Source organism: Bufo bufo, chromosome 3 (assembly GCF_905171765.1).
Source record: "Bufo bufo chromosome 3, aBufBuf1.1, whole genome shotgun sequence".
In the NCBI taxonomy this organism is placed as follows: domain Eukaryota; kingdom Metazoa; phylum Chordata; class Amphibia; order Anura; family Bufonidae; genus Bufo; species Bufo bufo.
This window is the reverse complement of record NC_053391.1, coordinates 611,576,001-611,603,043: the sequence shown is the minus strand read 5'-3', so window position 1 is coordinate 611,603,043 and position 27,043 is coordinate 611,576,001. Positions and strand designations below refer to the sequence as shown.

The window sequence follows — 27,043 nt, the reverse complement described above, 5'->3', positions numbered from 1 at the left end:
AGCTCCGGATTGCGGGCCCATTCAAGTGATGTTCGCGGGCCGCAATACGGCCATGGCCGGGTAACGGCTGTGTGCATAAGGTCTTTGGCTGAAAATCCTGCAGGCAGATCTGCCTCAAAACCTCATCAAAAAAAACTCTGTGTGGTCGTACCCTAAAGATTATTGGAAGAGGAGAAAACAACCCTCCCCTCAGGGGAGTAACTACCATAGCGGCAGATCATGTGACTGCTATGGGGCCCAGGGTAAGAGGGGACCCAGTTGGGATCATCTGAGGCTGGGGGGGTCTGATCTGAGGCTGGGGGGTCTGAAGGGTGCTGATGGGGCTGATCTGAAGCTGGGTTGGTCTGATGGGGTTGATCTGAGGCTGGGGGGCCTATTGGGGGTCTGATCTGAGGCTGGGCGGTCTGATGGGGGCTGATCTGAGGCTGGGGGCCTATTGGGGGTCTGATCTGAGGCTGGGGGGTCTGATCTGAGGCTGGGGGTCCTGATCTGAGGCTGGGAGTTCTGATGAGGGTCTGATCTGAGGCTGGGGGGTCTGATCTGAGGCTAGGGAGGGTCTGATGGGGGCGTGATCTGAGGCTGGGGGTCTGATCTAAGGCTGGGGAGGGTCTGATGAGGGTGAACTTTAGTTTAGTGGAAGAGTTTGATCCAATTGAGTTTGAAGTAGACTTATTTAAGGCTGTTAGAAAGTTGAATCTGTATAAGATCTATAAAAATGACAAAAGACTTAGGGGGGGGGGGGGGGAGAAAAGAAGGAGAAAAACCAAGTGTTATTAGTGAGTTTGGATTCAGCATGAGTAAAGTGCAGGATCCAATTGACACAGCAGTGGTGAACACATTGTTGGCCCTGCAGGAAGAGACAGAATCAATAAAAATAAGAGGGGGAGAAGAGATACAGCCATTCATGAAAGGCGTTAGATCAACATTTAATCCTCCCTTGTCGGCTGGTAGTAACTTAGATATATTTCAGAAGCAGGTCCTCAAAGAAGTGAAATGTTTAATGTATCCAAAAAGTATGAAAAATATAAGAAAAGGAGAAGAACGAGCCTTACACTGGCTCATGGAACAGGAGGACATAATAGTGAAACCAGCCTACAAGGAAGGCAACATAGTGTTGATGAAGAAAGAGTACTATATAAAAGAGGCCATGAGACAATTAGAAGATAAGGAGGTGTATGAACAATTGAAGAACAATCCAATTCCACAGTATCAGAGGCATCTGAAGTCATTATTATGCAAATATATGGAGAAAGGGATGGTAATGGAAAAAATAGTAGAAAAATTGTATCCCAAATATCCTAAAAAACCAAAGTGGTATTTTGTACCTGAGGTACATAAATCAGTGAAAAATCCACCTGGGCAACCCATAGTGTCAGGAATAGGGTCAATTACAGAACCCCTATCACAATATTTAGATTGGTTACTTCGCCCATTATTGAAAGGAATACCATCATATTTGAAAGATACCAATGATTTTTTTTAAGTGATCAGAGACATACAGTGGCAAGAAGGAGATCTTCTAGCATCTATAGATGTGGAGAGCTTGTACACAAGAATACCACACAATCTTGGAGTACAAGTAATAGGAAAAATATTGGCGTGTCAGCAGAAAAGTAAGGAATATGTGGAATTTGTAAGGGAGGCCTTGAGTTTTGTCTTGACACACAACGCCTTTACATTTGACAATAAACGGTACTGCCAAAAAACAGGAATGGCCATGGGGACCCCAGTCTCCTGCACTTTTGCAAATCTATACCTGTCAGCTTTTGAGGACAAACATGTGTTCACCACCAGAAACAAGTATGTGAGCAACATAAAACTATTCTTGAGATTTATTGATGATGTGTTTATTATATGGAGAGGAACTGAAGTGCAATTTGAGGAGTTTTTGAACACTCAAAATTATATGAATATGACGTTTACTAGTAAGATTGACTCGAAAGAGATGGAATTTTTAGAAGTAAAGGTTAAAGTAGAAGGGGAGACAATCAAAACAAAAGTATATAGAAAATCGACTGCCACAAATTCCCTCTTGCACTTCAGGAGCTTCCATCCCCCATATGTAAAAACAGCAGTACCATTTGGACAGTTTACACGATTGAGAAGAATAGCTAGTGAAGATGAAGACTTTATAGAATCTAAAGATTGGAAAAGGAGATTATTAGAGAGAGGGTACCCTGAGAAAATAATTGATTAATCCTTTTTGAGAACCGTGAAGGAGAGTGAAGAAAAAGATAGGAGAGATAATAATAAAAAAGAGAAGATAGGGAGAGCAGTGTTCACTTTTAAATATACACCAATGGCAATGCGCATAAAAAAAGCAATTATGAATAACTGGCATCTCCTTGCATATGATGAGGATCTGAAGGAGAAAACAAGAAATCCACCATTAGTAAGTTTTAGAAGTGTGTAGCACTTTTGAGAGTAAAAATGAGAACTGGCTAGAAAAGGGAATCCCAGAGGGAAATTATAAATGTGGTCAATGTACAGCCTGTAGGTTTATAATAAAATCTAGGAATTTGAATATAGGAGGAGTGAAACATGTAGTAAGACAATTTATCTCACGTGAAACACAGTTCCTGGATTATGTCCATGTGGAAGGTTTTATATAGGGAAAACTTTAAGATCTCTTTATGTAAGGTTCAGAGAACATAAGAAATCTATAAGAACAGGGATAGGCTCACCAAGATTGATTGAACATGTCAAAGAAGCACATGGGGGGACAGTAATGTCATCACATGTGCAGGTATAGAAGTAGTGGGAATGTTAAAGAATGGAGGCGATAGACATCGCCATTTGCTTCCAAGGGAGGCCTCTTGGATAATGAAAACAAATGCTATAGGACCTTTGGGTTTAAATGATAAAAATGATCTAGCTGTTTTCATTTAGTAATGTAGATGAATGAGTTTTGTTTTTTAGATATATATACATATCGTTGTGTGAGTGACAGTGGCGTCGCCAGGGGGGGGGGCAGAGGGGGCCACGGCCCCCCCTACATCATGCTGTGCCCCCCCCCCAACTAAAATGCCCCCCCCCCCTAAGTGAGCCGCCGCCGCCGCCGGGCACAGGGAGATGAGCGCTTCCATTGCGCTCATCTCCATTGTAACCTGCCTGTGCCAGAGGAGGTGCAGGGGAGGGAGAGGCGTGTCCCTTCCCCTTCCTCTGATAGGCTGCAGGCACTAGGCCGGCAGCCTATCAGAGGCCGGCGCAGGCGGAGCGATGACGTCATTGCGCCGCCTGAGCCTTACAGCGCGGGACACAGGAAGAGTCTGCATCGCATCGCAGACACTGAGGTAAGTATAAGTGTTTTTTTTTTGTTAGTTTTTTTACAATAGTGTTACTGGCACATTGGGGGGGCTTATTACAATGGGGGGGACTTAATACTAGCACATGATGGGGGGACACTTAATACTGGCACATGATGGGGACGCTTAATACTGGCACATGATGGGGGGGCTTAATACTGGCACGATGGGGGGCTTAATACTGGCACATGATGGGGGGCTTAATACTGGAACATGGGGGGGCTTAATACTGGCACATGATGGGGGGCTTAATACTGGCACGTAATGGGGGGGCTTAATACTGGCACGTAATGGGGGGGCTTACTACTGGCACGTAATGGGGGGCTTATTACTAGCACGTAATGGGGGGCTTATTACTGGCACGTGATGGGGGGCTTATTACTGGCACGTGATTGGGGCTTATTACTGGCACGTGATGGGGGGCTTATTACTGGCACGTGATGGGGGCTTATTACTGGCACGTGATGGGGGCTTATTACTGGCACGTGATGGGGGCTCTTGTTACTTGCACGTGATGGGGGGCTTATTACTGGCACGTGATGGGGGCTCTTGTTACTGGCACGTGATGGGGGCTTATTACTGGCACATTGGGGGGCTCTTGTTACTGGCAGTGGCACGTTATTGAGGGCACTTATTACTGGCACATTATTGGTGGGCACTATAGGGGCATCTACTGAGGCCAGAAAGAAGGGGTGTTTTATATGGGGGGCTCTGTACAGTAGCATTTTATACTGGGACGCATTATGGTGGGTACTATGGAGAAGGGGAGACAGGAGTACTATGGAGTCATCTACGGGGGGCACTAAGAAGGGGTATTTTATACTTGCAAATTATGGGGGACACTGAGGGCATCTACTGGGGCACGATATATGGGGCATTTTATACTGGTACATTATGGGGGGCACTAGCAGGGAGGGGGGAGAGGAGCACTATGGAGGCATTTACTGGGGCACTATATAGGGGTATTTTATACTGGCATTATGGGGGACATTAGCTCAACTGGGGGCATAAGGGGGTATGTTTTGCACATTATAAGGAGAATTATTTCTACTGGGGGGCATTATGGTGGGTTTTATTACTCCCCCATGGTATGACCCCCTAGTAGCAGCACCAGCCTCCCCCTGCTCTGCTATTCCTCTGCCCCTTCTCCAAATCCTTATTATGAAATATTTCTCATTAGGATAAAACACAACATCAGCTCCGCCGAGCCCCCGGCCAAAGTGTTGAAGTGGCGTCCGAGATCCCCAAGAGCCAAGCCAAGTAACTGTAAGTGTTCATGTGAAATATGTTTATTTTATATATGTACACTCCTGTGAGAGGTGGGGAGGGAGATCTGTGGATGACACTGTTATGGAGGGGGAAATGGGGATGACACTGTCATGGGGTGGATCTGTGGATGACACATATAGCATAAGATGCTATATACGGTATGTGGCATCCACAGATCCCCCCCATAGCAGTGTCATCCACAGATCCCCCTCTCTATAAAAGTGTCATCCACAGACAGCTGGACTTTTCTTCCCTGTTGCGGTTTTAGGTATTGGGTAAAGTATTGCAGCATTTCTAAGCGTACTTGTGTAAATGTATCGTTGTTATAGCTGCCCCCCCTACTTTTGTCCTGGCCCCCAGTGTGCCCTCCCCCCCAAAATTTGAAAGCTAGAGACGCCACTGGTGAGTCATGATCACGTAAATGGCCAGACGAAGCGCAGATCGCGCAAAACGGCGTCACCGCCTGTGACTGGGTGAGTGCCCGCACCCGCAATTATGTTTTTATGACTTTGAATAAATGCTGCAAGAAAATAGGGTGAGTGCCGCAAGTCCTATTTTCTATTCTTTACACGTTTGGATGCTTTTACAAGTGCTGAGCACCGCCCACGATATGGCAGCAGTGCCGACACCGAGATGTTGTTTTTCCTTTTGATGTGTATTTACTGGTAATCATCTAATCAGCACCTCAATAAGTAAAATGAGGTGTGCCTGTGATGGAATTCAACACTGGAATGTAATGGCTGCTATACGGTACATGAGGAGACGCTGATTTAAGAAAAACATTGGAGTGGTTTCTTCATTTCAGAGCTCAGCTTCTTTCCCTCTATCCCATGCAGCCCTAAGGGCAGTATAAATCCCCTGGCAGGTTCCCTATAAAGTGTTAAATACAATAAGATAACCTCAGTAATGTGATAATTACCTGTGGAACAGCATTCAACTGTGTAGAAGGAGCTTCTGAAAAAAGAATATGCACATAAAGATACACAAACATACAGAACAATTAACTGCTTCCAACAAATGGACATACCATTAAGCACTAATTGCGGTGATCAAATTATGATTTCTGCTTCTAGACCCCAAAAATTAAAAGTTAATGTAAGTTCACTGAAAAAAGACTGTGGGGGGAAGGGGGGGGGAAATAAATATAAAAATATTTTCATTAAAACAGCATTAAAAATTAGGTACATGGAGCCACCACAATGGTAACGACCTGTAGCAAAAGAGATAATGCATCATTTATAACACATTTTGTATGGCGTGAGAAAAAAAATGCAAAAGGGGTATGGTGTAATTGTTGTTTTGCTATTCCCCTGTATGTAACACTGCAGCATACACGTCACTCAATACATTTGGCATTTATTTGGCCTGTCAGTGTGCCAGAAAACAACTCAGTGTTTTTTCATGGTGTTTTCATGTTCGGTTTCTGTATTTAGCCAAAGTGGAACTTGCTCTAGGGATGGCGTTAAAACCACCTGTACAAAGTAAACAGGCATGAAAAAAACACTACAATATTGAGCTCTTAAGAACGACCTATTCTTTCACAAATGTTTGTAATGGCAGACTGCATGCAACATCTGAATTCAGTGATTAACCCCTTAAGGACCAGGCTCATTTTCACCTTAAGGACCACGCCATTTTTTGCAAATCTGACCAGTGTCACTTTATGTGTGAATAACGCTTTTACTTATCCAGGCCATTCTGAGATTGTTTTTTCGTCACATATTGTACTTCATGACACTGGTAAAATGGAGTAAAAAAAAAATCATTTTTATTTATAAAAAAATACCAAATTTACCAAAAACTTGGAAAAATTTGCAAATTTGCAAATTTTAATTTCTCTACTTTTATAATAGAAAATAATACCTCCAAAAATAGTTATTATTTTACATTCCCCATCAGGGCTGTGGAGTCCTCAGTTTTTGGTACTTCTGACTCTGACTCCCTGACTCCGACTCCTCTGTATTTAATATGCAAATGTATTTTATACATTCCTTGAAGGAAAGAAAGGCAACATACATGTCATTACCACAGAACTACTGGCTGAGAAGCTGCTGCCTTCTCATTTGTGTGCTGATCTTCTGCTGAAGATCGGGCAGTGGGGGGATCCAGGAAGGGGCAGGGGAAGGGGCATTTATTGTAAAACATGATTTCCCTAGTAGAATGCCATAGTCATGTTTAAAGTTTAAGCGAACAATCTGAGTTTACAAGTTTTTATAGCCTTAGCTGAATGACAGCAGTTTTTCAAATGGTTTACAGCTTCAGTCTTGAGCTATTGACTATCCATTCCCTTCACTTATACAAGTGTCTCTAGTCCTGCAAAAAACATATTTACTTCCCTGTAACAGCGGAACACAACACAATGGAAAGTATAGGTATTGCCGCTCCTTAACCACCTCAGCCCCCAGTGCTTAAACACCCTGAAAGACCAGGCCACTTTTTACACTTCTGACCTACACTACTTTCACCGTTTACTGCTCGGTCATGCAACTTACCACCCAAATGAATTTTACCTACTTTTCTTCTCACTAATAGAGCTTTCATTTGGTGGTATTTCATTGCTGCTGACATTTTTATTTTTTTTGTTATTAATCGAAATTTAATGATTTTTTTGCAAAAAAATGACATTTTTCACTTTCAGTTGTAAAATTTTGCAAAAAAAACGAGATCCATATATAAATTTTGCTCTAAATTTATTGTTCTACATGTCTTTGATAAAAAAAAATGTTTGGGTAAAAAAAAAATGGTTTGGGTAAAAGTTATAGTGTTTACAAACTATGGTACAAAAATGTGAATTTCCGCTTTTTGAAGCAGCTCTGACTTTCTGAGCACCTGTCATGTTTCCTGAGGTTCTACAATGGCCAGACAGTACAAACACCCCACAAATTACCCCATTTCGGAAAGTAGACACCCTAAGGTATTCGCTGATGGGCATAGTAAGTTCATAGAACTTTTTATTTTTTGTCACAAGTTAGCGGAAAATGATGATTTTTTTTTTTTTTTCTTACAAAGTCTCATATTCCACTAACTTGTGACAAAAAATAAAAACTTCCATGAACTCACTATGCCCATCAGCGAATACCTTGGGGTGTCTTCTTTCCAAAATGGGGTCACTTGTGGGGTAGTTATATTGCCCTGGCATTCTAGGGGCCCAAATGTGTGGTAAGGAGTTTGAAATCAAATTCTGTAAAAAATGACCAGTGAAATCCGAAAGGTGCTCTTTGGAATATGGGCCCCTTTGCCCACCTAGGCTGCAAAAAAGTGTCACACATCTGGTATCTCCGTATTCAGGAGAAGTTGGGGAATGTGTTTTGGGGTGTCATTTTACATATACCCATGCTGGGTGAGATAAATATCTTGGTCAAATGCCAACTTTGTATAAAAAAATGGGAAAAGTTGTCTTTTGCCAAGATATTTCTCTCACCCAGCATGGGTATATGTAAAATGACACCCCAAAACACATTCCCCAACTTCTCCTGAATACGGAGATACCAGATGTGTGACACTTTTTTGCAGCCTAGGTGGGCAAAGGGGCCCATATTCCAAAGAGCACCTTTCGGATTTCACTGGTCATTTTTTACAGAATTTGATTTCAAACTCCTTACCACACATTTGGGCCCCTAGAATGCCAGGGCAGTATAACTACCCCACAAGTGACCCCATTTTGGAAAGAAGACACCCCAAGGTATTCCGTGAGGGGCATGGCGAGTTCCTAGAATTTTTTATTTTTTGTCACAAGTTAGTGGAAAATGATGATTTTTATTTTATTTATTTTTTTCTTACAAAGTCTCATATTCCACTAACTTGTGACAAAAAATAAATACTTCCATGAACTCACTATGCCCATCAGCGAATACCTTGGGGTGTCTTCTTTCCAAAATGGGGTCACTTGTGGGGTAGTTATACTGCCCTGGCATTCTAGGGGCCCAAATGTGTGGTAAGGAGTTTGAAATCAAATTCTGTAAAACATGACCAGTGAAATCCGAAAGGTGCTCTTTGGAATGTGGGCCCCTTTGCCCACCTAGGCTGCAAAAAAGTGCCACACATGTGGTATCTCCGTATTCAGGAGAAGTTGGTGAATGTGTTTTGGGGTGTCATTTTACATATACCCATGCTGGGTGAGAGAAATATCTTGGCAAAAGACAACTTTTCCCATTTTTTTTATACAAAGTTGGCATTTGACCAAGATATTTATCTCACCCAGCATGGGTATATGTAAAATGACACCCCAAAACACATTCCCCAACTTCTCCTGAGTACGGCGATACCAGATGTGTGACACTTTTTTGCAGCCTAGATGCGCAAAGGGGCCCACATTCCTTTTATGAGGGCATTTTTAGACATTTGGATCCCAGACTTCTTCTCACGCTTTAGGGCCCCTAGAATGCCAGGGCAGTATAAATACCCCACATGTGACCCCATTTTGGAAAGAAGACACCCCAAGGTATTCAATGAGGGGCATGGCGAGTTCATAGAATTTTTTTTTTTTTTGGCACAAGTTAGCGGAAATTGATTTTATTTATTTTTTTCTCACAAAGTCTCCCTTTCCGCTAACTTGGGACAAAAATTTCAATCTTTCATGGACTCAATATGCCCCTCACGGAATACCTGGGGGTGTCTTCTTTCCGAAATGGGGTCACATGTGGGGTATTTATACTGCCCTGGCATTCTAGGGGCCCTAAAGCGTGAGAAGAAGTCTGGAATATAAATGTCTAAAAATTTTTACGCATTTGGATTCCGTGAGGGGTATGGTGAGTTCATGTGAGATTTTATTTTTTGACACAAGTTAGTGGAATATGAGACTTTGTAAGAAAAAAATAATAATTTCCGCTAACTTGGGCCAAAAAAATGTCTGAATGGAGCCTTACAGAGGGGTGATCAATGACAGGGGGGTGATCAATGACAGGGGGGTGATCAATGACAAGGGGGTGATCAAGGAGTCTATATGGGGTGATCACCCCCCTGTCATTGATCACCCCCTATAAGGCTCCATTCAGATGTCCGTATGTGTTTTGCGGATCCGATCCATCTATCAGTGGATCCGTAAAAATCATGCGGACATCTGAATGGAGCTTTACAGGGGTGTGATCAATGACAGGGGGGTAATCAATGACAGGGGGGTGATCAGGGAGTCTATATGGGGTGATCACCACAGTCATTGATCACGCCCCTGTAAGGCTTTATTCAGACGTCCGTATGTGTTTTGCGGATCCGATCCATCTATCAGTGGATCCGTAAAAATCATGCGGACATCTGAATGGAGCTTTACAGGGGTGTGATCAATGACAGGGGGGTAATCAATGACAGGGGGGTGATCAGGGAGTCTATATGGGGTGATCACCACAGTCATTGATCACGCCCCTGTAAGGCTTTATTCAGACGTCCGTATGTGTTTTGCGGATCCGATCCATCTATCAGTGGATCCGTAAAAATCATGCGGACATCTGAATGGATCTTACAGGGGGGTAATCAATGACAGGGGGGTGATCAGGGAGTCTATATGGGGTGATCACCACAGTCATTGATCACGCCCCTGTAAGGCTTTATTCAGATGTCCGTATGCGTTTTGCGGATCCGATCCATCTATCAGTGGATCCGTAAAAATCATGCGGACATCTGAATGGATCTTACAGGGGGGTAATCAATGACAGGGGGGTGATCAGGGAGTCTATATGGGGTGATCACCACAGTCATTGATCACGCCCCTGTAAGGCTTTATTCAGACGTCCGTATGCGTTTTGCGGATCCGATCCATCTATCAGTGGATCCGTAAAAATCATACGGACATCTGAATGGAGCTTTACAGGGGTGTGATCAATGACAGGGGGGTAATCAATGACAGGGGGGTGATCAGGGAGTCTATATAGGGTGATCACCACAGTCATTGATCACGCCCCTGTAAGGCTTTATTCAGACGTCCGTATGCGTTTCGCGGATCCGATCCATCTATCAGTGGATCCGTAAAAATCATGCGGACATCTGAATGGATCTTACAGGGGGGTAATCAATGACAGGGGGGTGATCAGGGAGTCTATATGGGGTGATCACCACAGTCATTGATCACTCCCCTGTAAGGCTCCATTCAGATGTCCGTATGCGTTTTGCGGATCCGATCCATCTATCAGTGGATCCGTAAAAATCATGCGGACATCTGAATGGAGCTTTACAGGGGGGTGATCAATGACAGGGGGGTAATCAATGACAGGGGGTGATCAGGGAGTCTATATGGGGTGATCAGGGGTGATCAAGGGTGAATAAGGGGTTAATAAGTGACAGGGGGGGGGTGTAGTGTAGTGGTGCTTGGTGCAACATATTACTGAGCTGCCTGTGTCCTCTGGTGGTCGATCCAAACAAAGGGGACCACCAGAGGACAAGGTAGCAGGTATATTAGACGCTGTTATCAAAACAGCATCTAATATACCTGTTAGGGGTTAAAAAAAATCACATCTCCAGCCTGCCAGCGAACGATCGCCGCTGGCAGGCTGGAGATCTACTCTCTTACCTTCCGTTCCTGTGAGCGCGCGCGCCTGTGTGCGCGCGTTCACAGGAAATCTCGGCCATCGCGAGATGACGCATATATGCGTGACTCTGCGCAGGGCTGCCACCTCCGGAACGCGAATCTGCGTTAGGTGGTCCGGAGGTGGTTAACTGTGCGTTGCGTGCCATATAGTGAAGCATATGAAAAGCATGCTTCTTCATGGTCACTCGTGTTCGTTTTGCGGTAACGTGACGCACTGCATGCATTGGCCTTTATTCTTACAGTAGAGAAGTACCGTATTTCTCGCAAAAGTGGGGAAAAAATAGCAGTGCGTCTTATGGGGCGAATGCTGCGACTGTCCGATGAATAGGCTGAGAGGGAGGAGGGTCTGGGGGCCGGCATCTGTTTCTGTAATGGCAGCGGGGGCCGTTGCAGTCACTGTATTCTACTACACTGGGCCCCGCTCACTGTAGTATACGGTAATCATATCTAACTTGTGGGTATAATAAAGTATTCCAATCATCTTAAATCTAGCGCTGTACTACTTACTATTAACTTCTTGGCAGTCAGGAGGCCGGGTGGGCGTTCATAGCGTAGCTCACTACGTCACGCGCCTGCTCCGCCCACTTTATGAATGAAGCAGGCACCGGGCCCCGCTGCCATTACAGAAACAGATGCCGTCCCCCATTCACTACACAGGGACACTGTTATGGGGGGGATCTGTGGATGACACATAAGATAAGATGCTATATATGTGTCATCCATAGATGCCCCCATAACAGTGCCATCCACAGATGCCCCCACAATGATCCCCCATAACAGTGCCATCCACAGATTCCCCGTAACAGTGCCATCCACAGATGCCCCCGTAACAATTTTTTGCCGACTCCGACTCCAGGTACCCAAAATTGCCTCCGACTCCACAGCCCTGTTCCCCAGATGTCTATTTCATGTTTGGATCATTTTGGGAATGCCATTTTATTTTTTGGGGACGTTACAAGGCTTAGAAGTTTAGAAGCAAATCTTGAAATTTTTCTGAAAATTTCTAAATACCCACTTTTTCAGGACCAGTTCAGGTCTGAAGTCACTTTGTGAGGCTTTCATAATATAAACCAAAAATGACCCCATTTTACAAACTACACCCCTCAAAGTATTCAAAACTGATTTTACAAACTTTGTTAACCCTTTAGGTGTTCCACAAAAATTAATGGAAAATAGAGATAAAATCTCACTTTTTTGGCAGATTTTCCATTTGAATCCATTTTTTCCAGTTACAAAGCAAGGGTTAACAGCCAAAAAAAAACCTCAATATTTATGACCCTGATTCTGTAGTTTACAGAAACACCCCATATGTGGTCGTAAACCGCTGTACAGGCACACGGCAGGGCGCAGAAGGAAAGGAATGCCATACAGTTTTTGGAAGGCAGATTTTGCTGGACTGTTTTTTTGCCACCATATCCCATTTGAAGCCCCCCTGATGCACCCCTAGAGTAGAAACTCCCAAAAAATTACCACATTTTAGAAACAAAACCCCTCAAGGTATTCAAAACTGATTTTAGAAACTTTGTTAACCCTTTAGGTGTTCCACAAGAATTAATGGAAAATAGAGATGAAATTTAAAAATTTCACTTTTTTGGGCAGATTTTCCATTTTAATAATTTTTTTCCAGTTACAAAGCAAGGGTTAACAGCCAAACAAAACTCAATATTTATGACCCTGATTCTGTAGTTTACAGAAACACCCCATATGTGGTCGTAAACTGCTGTATGGGCACACGGCATTGCGCAGAAGGAAAGGAACGCCATATGGTTTTTTGGAAAGCAGATTTCACTGGGATAATTTTAAGCTGCCATGTCCCATTTGAAGCCCCCCTGATGCACCCCTAGAGTAGAAACTCCAAAAAAGTTACCCCATTTTGGAAACTACGGGATAGGGTGGCAGTTCTGTTGGTGCTATTTTAGGGTACATATGATTTTTGGTTGCTCTATATTACACTTTTTGTGAGGCAAGGTAACAAGAAATAGCAGTTTTGGCACCGTTTTTATTTTTTGTTATTAACAACATTCATCTGACAGGTTAGATCATGTGATATTTTTATAGAGCAGGTTGTCACTTTTTAAATATTTTTTTTAAAGAGCTGTATGAGGGCTTATTTTTTGCAGGATCATTAACAGTAATATTTATTGGTACTAGCGATGAGCGAACTTAATATTTTGAAGTTCGAGTTCGTGTCCGGCTATATGCTGAATTGCGTTATGGATTCCGTTACCACGGACCATAGAGCAATTCCATGACGTTATGCAGGAGAGGACTCCAGCATAAGGAAAACCGGACGGATCCGTTATGCTGGCCATAGACTTTATGACGGAATTAATAATGGAATGCCTCTAAAGGCATTCCGTTGTGCATTCCGTCATGGAATTGCGTTATGGTCCGTGGTAACGGAATCCATAACGCAATTCCCCATATACCCCAAACTGAACACGAACTTCAAAATATGAAGTTCGCTCATCTCTAATTGGTACCATTTTTGGGGTACCTATGACCTTTTAATCACTGTTAGGGCTCGTTCACACGAACGTGTGATGCCCGTTGCCGTATTGCGGACCCGCAATACACGGGCACCGTTCCGTGGCCATTCCGCATCACAGATGCGGACCCATTCATTTCAATGGGTCCGCAAATCCGGAGATGAGGAATGGAAGAACGGAACACTACGGAAGCACTAAGGAGTGCTTTCTGGGGTTCCGTTCCGTGCTTCCGCACCGCAAAATGATAGAACTTGCTCTATCTTTTTGCGGAACGGAAGGATAGTGGACCCATTCAAGTGAATGGGTCTGCGATCCCCATGCGCCTGCCCCACGGACGGTGCCCGTGCATTTCGGACCACAATTTGCGGTCCGCAGCACGGGCACGGGCTCGGGCTTCACACGTTTGTGTGAACGAGCCCTTATTTAATTTTTTTGTGGTGGACAAGGTGACCAAAAAATGGGGAATGCACGTTAGTTTGGGCATTTTTGCACATGGCTGTACCTGTTATGTTTATTTTTTTATCGTTTATTTTTATATGCAAAATTGGGAAAGGAGGGGACTTGAATTTTTTATATTTTAATGGTTTTTTTAAAAATACAAAAACCTTTAACCCCCATAGAGGGCTAGAACCTGGGATCTTCTGATTGCTTATCCCATAGACCATATTTCTTAGGGTCCATTCACCCGTCCGTGTGTGTTTTGCAGATCCACGGCACATCGCCGGCGCTTAATAGAAAAAAGCCTATTTTTGTCTGCAATTGCGGACAAGAATAGGACATGTTCTATTTTTTTTCGGAATCGGAATTGCGGACCCGGAGGTGCGGATCCGCAATTCCGGATCCGGGCAGCACATCGTTTGCGGACGTGTGAATGGACCCTTATACTGGATACTGTTGTATGGAATAGCGTGTTTTTAAAAACACACCTTATGCAAAAATAGAGCGGTCAGATGTTTCATGGGGAATTTTAAAACGCCATTAAATATACAGTGCTTTTTTTGTAGTGGCATTTTAAAGGGACTCTGTCACCACTTTCTAACCCCCCCTTTTAAAAGTATTGTTCTCTCCATGGCGCCCTTGTGATTACAAAGGTGTTGTTACAACATAAATTCGCCGTCTCGTTTTGATAAAAATACCTTTTATCTAACCTGTCAATCTTGTGGATAAGGTGCCCAGGGCGTTTCTGAAGGTCTGAAGCTGCCGCCCGCCGCCGCCGCCGTTGGTGCCCAGCTCCTCCCCTGATCCTTTCAGCGCCGCCTGAATGTAAAGAAATCCGCCTCCGGCTCTCGCTCAGTGCCCCCTCCTCCTTTTCAAAGATCCCGCGCGTGCGCACAGGCCTGTGCCTGATGCGCCCGTGTGGACATTTAGAATCAGCCTCATTGAGCGAAGTGCGCATGCGCGCACTTCGCTCAACCTCCTCATAAGACGAGCACTGCAGCCAGCCACTCAGAGCCTGCCAAGCGCTGTATGGAGCCGCAGGCTCTGAGTGGCTGGCTGCAGTGCTCGTCTGATGAGGAGGTTGAGCGAAGTGCGCGCATGCGCACTTCGCTTAATGAGGCTGATTCTAAATGTCCGCACGGGCGCATCAGGCACAGGCCTGTGCGCACGCGCGGGATCTTTGAAAAGGAGGAGGGGGCACTGAGCGAGAGCCGGAGGCGGATTTCTTTACATTCAGGCGGCGCTGAAAGGATCAGGGGAGGAGCTGGGCACCAACGGCGGCGGCGGCGGGCGGCAGCTTCAGACCTTCAGAAACGCCCTGGGCACCTTATCCACAAGATTGACAGGTTAGATAAAAGGTATTTTTATCAAAACGAGACGGCGAATTTATGTTATAACAACATCTTTGTAATCACAAGGGCGCCATGGAGAGAACAATACTTTTAAAAGGGGGGGTTAGAAAGTGGTGACAGAGTCCCTTTAAGATGGTTTCCTGATATTTTTCTGTTCCTTGGCATTTTTTCAAATTGCAGCACACTCTGGTATGTCATTTTTCCGGCGTCTTTCCATAGACTTTTCTATATGAAAAAAATGGAATTGAAAAAATGGTCTCACAACTTTGGTGTGCATTGCAGCTTATAATGTGCATGTCTAAGGTGTAAGGGCCCATTTAAACTTTTTTAGTTGTGCCACTGAATGCAGGTCAATCTACGCTGCAGATTATTTATTTTGTTGCAGCCCATAGATATGATTTCTTCAAATTGCATCCACTTTGCCGTTCCTGTAAAAAACTATGCGCAGAGGCAGTTGTTCCTCTCTTTATTGAAAAGGGCCTGCGCTCAGCTTGATGACGGGATCGCGCACTCCTAGCATGAGCGTGTGGTGACGTCATCACGCTGAGCGCAGGCCCTTTTCAATGAAGACAGGAACGACTTGCGCATGCAAGTGGATGACTTTTTTTTTTTAACCCATAAAAGGCCACATTGTCCTAGTGTATCAGTCTTTAATAGCCGTTAGACAGGTGCACTCCAGTCTAAGGGGCTGTTAAAAACTGTCCCATTGACTTCAATGGGGTTTGTCTGTCAGGACATGTCCTATTTCATATCCAATTTTTTTGAAGGCCACTGTTCACTGGCGGTTAAAAAAACGGCCATGTGTATAGCCCCACAGACTTTCACTGGTGCTAAAAATGCCCGTGTGATGGCCATTTTTCACTATCGTGTGCACGTAGCCTTATTACTGTTGATGACACAAATGTTAAAGGCAAGGCATTTGTATATTCTTTTTGGCTAGTATTCTCCTACCTTGAGGGATAGCAGGTTGTTCACTTGTGTAATGTTCTCCAGCACGTAATCTTTGCAGATTGACATGTACACACATGTGGGGCTCTGTCTCTGGAGTTTTTTCTATTTCAGAATTGTTTGAACCTGTTGCTTCATCAGTGACATTGACATCTGTACGTCCAATCACTGCATCTCCTGATCTTGTTCCATTATCCTGAAAGAAAATCCAGCATTCTATGAAAGTCTTAGATCAAGGGTACGGCCACACAGTCAGGTTTCCTGATGAAGTTTTGGAAGCCAAAATCAGGAGTGAATTAAAAAAAAGAGGAGAAGTCGTATCTGACTATTACACTTTCTCACCTTTTATGCTTTATCATTATCTGCTTCTGATTATGCTTCCTTAACCCCTTCACGCAACATCACGTACATGTACGTGGGGGAATGTGGTGCCTCACCGCATCCCCATGTGCATGTACGTGATCGGCTTTCTCTGTCAGTGCAGGGAGCGAAGCGCTGAAGGTTCAGTGAAGCTGGTGTGCTGGGGTTGCTAGGCAACCAGAGACGCCGGCGGGAACTGCATCGGAGCTCTGACCCGCCCGCGATCGCTGTGATTGGTCCAATACTGCAGAGGGACCAATCGCAGCGGATCGGGGCAGGTAAGGGGGGGTTAGGGAGGGACTATGTGCTTCTCCTTCTCTGATCGCCCCCATTTCCTGTCAGGGAAGCGATTAGAGAAGGAGAGAGTGTGAAAAGCTGCTGTACATTAATACCTTTTGATTAAAGATCACAGCAAAATGAGCTTCAATTGGAATGTTTTTATTTACTTGAATGCATTAGAGAGACATGTGGCAGTTTCGTGTTAATGTTTTCGGCACGTAGGCTTATCCTATCCTAAAGGATATACAGTATTTTAGTCTGCTGTTCTATTTTAAAATATATATATATATATATATATATATATATATAAAAAATAATCCACATTAGTTTACAGTTTAAAATGACTAAACGACTTTTCACTGCCGAAGATGCATAGGCCGTACTTTTTGAGGACACTGACTCCAACAGTGGAGATGAAGTGACATTTTTAGTTTCATCTTCCTCAGATGATTTATCTAATGATGAACCCCTTCGTAGGCGTCCTAGGGGTAGTGCGCAGTCGCAGCCCCGTACAAATGACTCTTCATGGATCCCCGCAGATAACCATGTGCCCCAGGTGCCTGAATTTACAGCCACTCCAGGCATCAATGTAGATACAACAGGTTTCAGTGAAATGAATTTTTTCTAATTATTCTTCACTGATGACCTAATTAACTTGTTGGTGGAAAAAACAAATATATATGCAGAGCAATTTATTGCCTCCCATCCAGACAGTTATCTCTCAAGGCCCCGCAAATAGACCCCTACTAACAGGACTGAAATGCAAAGGTTTTGGGGACTTCTCTTAAGCATGGGCATGATAAAAAAAACAACAATACGTTTGTATTGGAACAAAGATATTTTATATCACACCCCTCTTCACTGTCTTGCCATGCCCCGGGCCCGTTTCGAAGCTCTTCTAAGATTCCTACACTTCAGCAATAATAATGAATGCCCACCCCCAAGCGACCCCAGTTATGACAGACTCTTTAAAATTAGGCCAGTGGTTGACCACTACAATTCCAAATTTGGTCAAGTATATATCCCCCCCAAAATGTCTCTCAGTGGATGAATCATTGGTCCACTTCAAAGGCTGATTACATTTCCGCCAGTACCTGCCCAATAAAAGGGCTAGGTATGGTGTGAAGTTGTATAAGACCTGTGAAAGTGTATCCGGGTATACACTGCGCTTTCGTATTTACGAGGGAAAAGATTCCAAAATTGAGCCACCCGATTGTCCCCCGGTTCTGGGTATAAGTGGGGAGATAGTATGGGATTTAGTCCACCCCCTGCTGGACCACAGATACCATCTGTATTTGGACAACTTTTACAATAGTGTCCCTCTCCTAAAGTGCCTTGCTGCCAGAGGCATAGGCACATGTGGCACAATTCTTTATAGATCAGACAGTGCGTCGTGGGGAAAGCAGGGCTGTTTGCTCAGAAAATTTGATTCTGCTAAAATACAAGGATAAACGGGATGTTCTTGTGTTGACTACCATCCATGCAGATCAGTCCACCCCAGTCCTAGTCCGAGGAACCGCAGAGCAGAACACAAAGCCTGTGTGTATCCAGAATTACAACCAGTTCATGGGCGGAGTGGATCTTTCAGACCAGGTACTACAGCCCTACAGTGCCTTAAGAAAATCTAAGGTGTGGTACAAAAAATTAGCTGTGTACCTAACCCAAGTGTCACTATATAATGCCTTTGTCATCCACAGAACAGCTGGTCATGGGGGGACCTTCTTGGAATTTCAGGAAAAAATAATAAAAAAAAAAGATTTTTGGTGTTCAGGAAGGAGAGGGCAGTTTTTCATCCAGCAATGCTTCTGGGGTATCAAGAATAATACGTGGGCAGCATTTCCCTGGAGTACTTCCCCCCACAGAAAAAAAAAGGCGACCCCAAAAAAGGTGTTGAGTTTGCTCGGTTAAAGGGATTAGGAAAGACACCACTCACTACTGTCAGACCTGCCCCTCTAAACCGGGCCTCTGCATTGGAGAGTGCTTTCAAGTTTATCACACCTCCACTGATATCCATTTCACAAATTTCTTAATTCATGGCAAGACATTTTCAGTTGAGCATTTTTCTATTTGGCAATCCAATAATAGCTTCCCCCCCCCAAAAAAATTAAAATAAAATAAAAACCTTAAAAATTCCCATTATACTCCTAGATGAATACCGTATTTTTCGCCCTATAAGACGCACTTTTCCCCCCCAAAAGTGGGGGGGAAATAGCAGTGCGTCTTATGGGGCGAATGCTGCTGATTTTGCAGAATTTTCAATGATACACCCGCCGCGATGCCGCGCGGCGGGTGTATCAGCTGTGAGGGAGGAGGGGCTGGGGGCCGGCATCTGCTTTTATAATGACAGCGGGGCCCGTGCAGTGACTGTATTCTACTACACGGGCCCCGCTCACTGTATAATCGTATCTGTAATAGTTCATTGTTATGTATATAATCGGGTAATAAGCGCCTGTATACTTCCCTGGGCTGAGGTTATAGGATAGGGGTAGACATAGGGATAATTATTCCCGTACCCCAGGTTACTATCTAATGCTGGATGTAATTATCGGTCACATATCCTGTATGTATTTTTTGTGTTTTGTATAGTGGATCCAATTGGGATATTTTTAAGGTATATCATTAAAGTTGTGATTTTAGGGGTTCTTTTCTATGCTGGAACAGTGATATATATTCTATAAACCCCATGATATCTATGTATATTGATTTTGCTGGAACTTAGTATTCCCTTATTGTTATGGCAAATTTTCTTTCTGGTACCCTTTTCACTGAAGCTCTTATCAGTGAGGCGAAGGAAATTTTTTCAGATAGGGACATCCCGGGACTGGTCACATCCTCATTCTGCAAACAGGTGTTTCATGAATTATATATTAGATATAAGGACAATATCAAATCCTGGTGGGAAATTAAGTAAATTGAGAGCTACTTGGAGCATAAAATAGTTCCCAAGGGCCTTCGCCATCAGGTTAAACCGGCCGACCGTATTGTATCAGCAGATCTGACTGTCAAATGGGAGGAAGAATTGACTCGGAGCTCTCTTAATTTAATGAACATCCTCTTGGAGGAAGAAAAACTGCTATTTGAACGTACCTCTATTAAGTTGCAGGAGCAAATAGATCTAGCCCTTAAACTCAGGGAGGATCCTGACTTCGGTAGACCCGAGTCATCTCTACAAATCCTAGTGGAGAGATTTCAAAATCTACTGAAGGAGAGGAAACACAGGCAGTTTGTCCGTGACCTCACTGAGTTTAAGGAAAATAGGGCGTACAAACAGCCCATTACTAATAATCCTCCTGTAGTCTCTGAAATCTCCTCCTCTGACATTGAATCATCAGATACTGAGCCCCAATATCGCACCTACGGTAGAGGAAACTCCTTCGGTGCAAAGAGACGTGGCAAAAGATGGCCACATGAAGGGGGCGGGAGACGTGGGGCACCGAGAGGGTCTCAATACTCTGCCGTGCCCTCGTCTCCATCCCAACCTCCTTTTTTAGAGAAGGCCCAGGCTCCTTATCAATTACGGGAACGGGGACGAGCAGACAAAATGTAGTGGATGGCCTACAGATCATTAATCTTACCTCCCGTGAATTGAGTATGGTTGAGACTGATGTTCTGAGAAAGGGCTTGTCATTCGTACCAACTACGAACTTCTGCCTTTTCAGTTGGACCAAGGACCTGCAATTATTTGGTAGGCGCCTGAAATGGCAGAAGTTCTTTAAACAGTCTAATAAGCAAATCTGCGATAGCCTGGGACTTGATGTTTCAGACTACGCTGACTTTCAGACACTGATGGACCTTGAAGAAGAGGGAGGATGACATCCAGGTCAGGGCCCATATACGGATCTCAAACAAAGGAGCAAGAGGTTGCCGCCTCCTTTCAATTATGAATGCATAGATATTTTTCTTCAGATGGTAATATCGGATCTGGAGAAGTTCGAGCATATGCGGCCTGAAAAATATAACCTATCACGGGTGGAGGTGTCGGCACTACAGTCACTGGAACGGGACAAATCAATAATCATAAAGCCCTCCGATAAGGGAGGAAATTTGGTGATCCTGGACCAGTCACTGTATATACAGATGTGCATGGACCTACTCGAAGATAGGGGGGGATATGGTGTCCTATCTACTAACCCTACCATTCAGTTCAAGGCAGAATTGAAGAATATACTTGATGGGGGCATCTGCGATAAGGTCATCTCCCCTGCGGGATATGACTTCCTTCTGCCGAATTTTCCTTGTACCGCTACTTTTTACGGACTTCCCAAAGTCCATAAGGGGACCAGCCCACTGAGGGGTAGACCAATTATCTCAGGGGTGGATTCCCTTACTCAAAACAGTGGCATCTATATTGATCGTGTCTTGAGTCAGTTCGTCGTGTCCCTACCTGAGTACACAAGGGACACGATGGACTTTCTCAATAAAATCGACACTATCAGTTTGGACCCTGGATGTCTCCTTGCGAGCATTGACGTGGAGTCCCTTTATAGTTCCATACCACATGATAAAGGGCTCTGTGCGGTGGAGTATTTTTTAAAGACTAGGGGGATACACTGCAGGACACACAGTGGCTTTGTTCTGAGGCTTCTGGAGTTCGTACTGACCCAAAAAAAAATTCTATTTAATGGGCGTTTCTTCCACCAGTTCAGGGGACGGCAATGGGGAGTCCCTGTGCCCCTTCTTATGCCAACCTCTTCCTGGGCTGGTGGGAGGACACCCATATCTTTCCAGACCAGAACATGTGGTGGACAGACAAAATCATAGTCTGGACACGTTATACCGACGATGTGTTTCTGGTCTGGAAGGGTGGGTCAGACGAATTCAATAGGTTTGTCACCGAGCTTAACGTAAATAATATTGGTCTTCGCTTTACATCTGAAAGTGACCCGAAGACAATCGCCTTTCTGGATGTCAGTGTCACGATGACCGGTGACAAATTGATTGCTGACATATATAGAAAGACGACTGCTACCAATTCCCTCTTGCACTGGGATAGCCACCATCCGGTTCCCCTCTGACGTTCACCTGTTTTCTATGAGTGTGGCTATGTCTAGGATGTCCCTACTCTTCCATAAGCCAAGCTCTATGTGATTTTTTAGAATGTACCGAAAATTAGACCACATGTGTAAAGCATGAAATATTATTATTATCATGATGGACATTAGTGATCCGCCATCTGGTCACTGTCTTGAGATGACCACGGACTGTGGACATTCTCCTTGAAAATATATACACCCGGGATAATTGTGATTCTTGCTGCAATGTATTTGAGGTATCTTGTGACCGTGTATGGAACTTTTATCCACATAACTGCTGCTATATTATACTGACTAGCACCTAGTACCCTGTGCCCCCTCCTCCCCAATACTATGTTTTTTCCCCCCCTCTACCTCCCAATTAACCTGTCGCTATGAAATGGGCGGCATTAATATACCTGAGTACGGCAGGTGTGTTTCTACTGGAAGTCGATGTATGCCTGAGGATAAACATCAAAGTGCATTACATAGGTAGGGATATATTATAATGAAGTATAGATCTAAACAAAATCCTTCTGCATTGTACGGCATCTCTTGGACCGATATGCATTGACATCTAAATTGAATCGATTGACTGGGGACGGTAGTATCCTGTGGAACACATTTGCGTTCCACAGATCGCTAAGACAGGAACCGGAAATAGGCCTCTAGATTGGAAGCTGTCTGTTGGAACGCTTATGCGTTCCAAAGACCGGAATGGTGTAGCCACACTGACCGGACTATACCGATGCTCCTAAGTAACCGGAACATCCGCTGGGTGGAACGCATGTGCGTTCTAGCAACAGAAAGTGGGGCTAGTCCAGGAATAGTGTTATCCACCAATGGGGCGACTGGCGCTAATTGGCAGCGCCTTAAATACAGCTGCAGCACTGACTAATAGATCGCCTACCAGGGGGAACGGTGACCGAGGGGAGGCCTTCATCATGTAAGTTTAATATATCTTGGTCAATGTAATTATAGGTCCTTGACTCTTTGGTGTGTTTCTGGTGTAAGCACCTGTCGTGACTGTATTCTTTGATTTCAATGTGGGTCTTATTAAGACTCTGTCATAGTGAGACAACAGGGACGATATCCTGCTGGGGTGTATCATATCATCTGAACTGTGAGTTTACACTGAACAATAATCTTGCTTATATTAGCGGTGGATAATGTACTGATTTGGGTATATGACTATCTTTTGCCCTATAGGATGCGGAACACACCTGTTGGTCTTAAGGGATTCTGACCCAGACACCATAACCAATGTCTGTCTGTGACTAGCCTGGAATGGTGCTATAAAGCATGTATATTGGCCCGAATACAACCCCCTGTATCAACTATATGTAGAGCGACCATCTGATTTTGTCTGTGTGACCTGGCTATATGCCAGTACTTATCTTGTTGCACTAACATTGTATAGACTAACAGTGTTTTACTGAACCTCCTGATGATCCCATAGCATTGTCTAGGGGGAAACGCGTTGAGGTAACCCAGGCGTATGACTATAAAGTCAACCCTGACTATCTACAGTCGTGGCCAAAAGTTTTGAGAATGACACAAATATTAGTTTTCACAAAGTTTGCTGCTAAACTGCTTTTAGATCTTTGTTTCAGTTGTTTCTGTGATGTAGTGAAATATAATTACACGCACTTCATACGTTTCAAAGGCTTTTATCGACAATTACATGCCATTTATGCAAAGAGTCAGTATTTGCAGTGTTGGCCCTTCTTTTTCATGACCTCTGCAATTCGACTGGGCATGCTCTCAATAAACTTCTGGGCCAATTCCTGACTGATAGCAACCCATTCTTTCATAATCACTTCTTGGAGTTTGTCAGAATTAGTGGGTTTTTGTTTGTCCACCCGCCTCTTGAGGATTGACCACAAGTTCTCAATGGGATTAAGATCTGGGGATTTTCCAGGCCATGGACCCAAAATGTCAACGTTTTGGTCCCCGAGCCACTTAGTTAGCACTTTTGCCTTATGGCACGGTGCTCCATCGTACTGAAAAATGCATTGTTCTTCACCAAACTGTTGTTGGATTGTTGGAAGAAGTTGCTGTTGGAGGGTGTTTTGGTACCATTCTTTATTCATGGCTGTGTTTTTGGGCAAAATTGTGAATGAGCCCACTCCCTTGGATGACAAGCAACCCCACACATGAATGGTCTCAGGATGCTTTACTGTTGGCATGACACAGGACTGATGGTAGCGCTCACCTTTTCTTCTCCGGACAAGCCTTTTTCCAGATGCCCCAAACAATCGGAAAGAGGCTTCATCGGAGAATATGACTTTGCCCCAGTCCTCAGCAATCCATTCACCATACTTTCTGCAGAAGTTCAATCTGTCCCTGATGTTTTTTTTGGAGAGAAGTGGCTTCTTTGCTGCCCTTCTTGACACCAGGCCATCTTCCAAAAGTCTTCGCCTCACTGTGCGTGCAGATGCGCTCACACCTGCCTGCTGCCATTCCTGAGCAAGCTCTGCACTGGTGGCACTCCGATCCCACAGCTGAATCCTCTTTAGGAGACGATCCTGGCGCTTGCTGGACTTTCTTGGACGCCCTGAAGCCTTCTTAACAAGAATTGAACCTCTTTCCTTGAAGTTCTTGATGATCCTATAAATTGTTGATTGAGGTACAATCTTAGTAGCCACAATATCCTTGCCTGTGAAGCCATTTTTATGCAACGCAATGATGGCTGCACGCATTTCTTTGCAGGTCACCATGGTTAACAATGGAAGAACAATGATTTCAAGCATCACCCTCCTTTTAACATGTCAAGTCTGCCATTTTAACCCAATCAGCCTGACATAATGATCTCCAGCCTTGTGCTCGTCAACATTCTCACCTGAGTTAACAAGACGATTACTGAAATGATCTCAGCAGGTCCTTTAATGACAGCAATGAAATGCAGTGGAAAGGACTATGCAGTTCATCTGATCACTCTTCATAACATTCTGGAGTATATGCAAATTGCTATTATAAAAACTTGAGCAGCAACTTTTCCAATTTCCAATATTTATGTAATTCTCAAAACTTTTGGCCACGACTGTATATGTTTTGTATATGTCTGTACTATGTGTTTTGTTTTCTGTTTTTCTTTCATCCAGCTAATTGGTGTACTAACGGTACTTCATTATTCTCACCTCATACCTGGGGCACTCTAGAACAATCCCTGCAGTTCCCCTCTAGGGACTTTTTAGGGATAGTAGTCTAGGCACGCGGACAGGGGGCCTCCACCATCAGGAGCCTTCCCTGGGCTGAGGTTATAGGATACGGGTAGACATAGGGATAATTATTCCCGTACCCCAGGTTACTATCTAATGCTGGATGTAATTATCGGTCACATATCCTGTATGTATTTTTTGTGTTTTGTATAGTGTATCCAATTGGGATCTTTTTAAGGTACAGTACAGACCAAAAGTTTGGACACACCTTCTCATTCAAAGAGTTTTCTTTATTTTCATGACTATGAAAATTGTAGATTCACACTGAAGGCATCAAAACTATGAATTAACACATGTGGAATTATATACATAACAAACAAGTGTGAAACAACTGAAAATATGTCATATTCTAGGTTCTTCAAAGTAGCCACCTTTTGCTTTGATTACTGCTTTGCACACTCTTGGCATTCTCTTGATGAGCTTCAAGAGGTAGTCCCCTGAAATGGTTTTCACTTCACAGGTGTGCCCTGTCAGGTTTAATAAGTGGGATTACTTGCCTTATAAATGGGGTTGGGACCATCAGTTGCGTTGAGGAGAAGTCAGGTGGATACACAGCTGATAGTCCTACTGAATAGACTGTTAGAATTTGTATTATGGCAAGAAAAAAGCAGCTAAGTAAAGAAAAACGAGTGGCCATCATTACTTTAAGAAATGAAGGTCAGTCAGTCAGCCGAAAAATTGGGAAAACTTTGAAAGTAAGGGCTATTTGACCATGAAGGAGAGTGATGGGGTGCTGCGCCAGATGACCTGGCCTCCACAGTCACCGGACCTGAACCCAATCGAGATGGTTTGGGGTGAGCTGGACCGCAGAGTGAAGGTAAAAGCGCCAACAAGTGCTAAGCATCTCTGGGAACTCCTTCAAGACTGTTGGAAGACCATTTCAGGGGACTACCTCTTGAAGCTCATCAAGAGAATGCCAAGAGTGTGCAAAGGATTAATCAAAGCAAAAGGTGGCTACTTTGAAGAACCTAGAATATGACACATTTTCAGTTGTTTCACACTTGTTTGTTATGTATATAATTCCACATGTGTTAATTCATAGTTTTGATGCCTTCATAGTCATGAAAATAAAGAAAACTCTTTGAATGAGAAGGTGTGTCCAAACTTTTGGTCTGTACTGTATATCATTAAAGTTGTGATTTTAGGGGTTCTTTTCTATGCTGGAACAGTGATATAATTACAACTACAAGCGCTCGGTAGCAGAGAGGAGGGAGGAGGCAGGCCGGGAGGTCGGGCGCTGGCAGCGTGAGTCACTACGTCATGTGCCTGTGCCGCCCACTTAATGAATGAAGCAGGCAGCGTGGGCGCATGACGTAGTGACTCACGCTACAAGCGCCCGTCCTCCCGGCCTGCCTCCTTCCTCCTCTCTGCTACCGAGCGATTGTAGTTGTAAGTATACAGGCGCTGATTACCCGATTATATACATAACAATTAACTATTACAGATACGATAATATACAGTGAGCGGGGCCCGTGTAGTAGAATACAGTCACTGCACGGCCCCCGCTGTCATTATAAAAGCAGATGCGACCCCCACCCCCTGTATTGAGGGTCATTCACTACAGGGACACTTATGGAGGGGATCTGTGGATGACACATAGCATAAGATGCTATATATGTGTCATCCACAGATCCCCCCCATAACTGTCATACACAGATCCCCATAACAGTGCCATCCAGAGACCCCAATAAGAGCCACCCACAGATCCCCCATAAGTGTCACTTACAGATCCCCCATAAGTGTCACCCACAGATCCCCCATAACAGTGCGTCACCCACAGATCCCCAATAACAGTGCGTCACCCACAGATCCCCAATAACAGTGCGTCATCCACAGATCCCCCATAACAGTGC

The 27,043-nt window shown here is 44.2% G+C and overlaps 1 protein-coding gene across 1 annotated transcript in view; it reads right to left on the bottom strand.

Annotated features, from left to right (window-relative positions):
* LOC120996236 overlaps positions 1-27,043 on the bottom strand; it is a 141,536-nt gene that overhangs the window by 18,286 nt on the left and 96,207 nt on the right. The window lies entirely within an intron of this gene.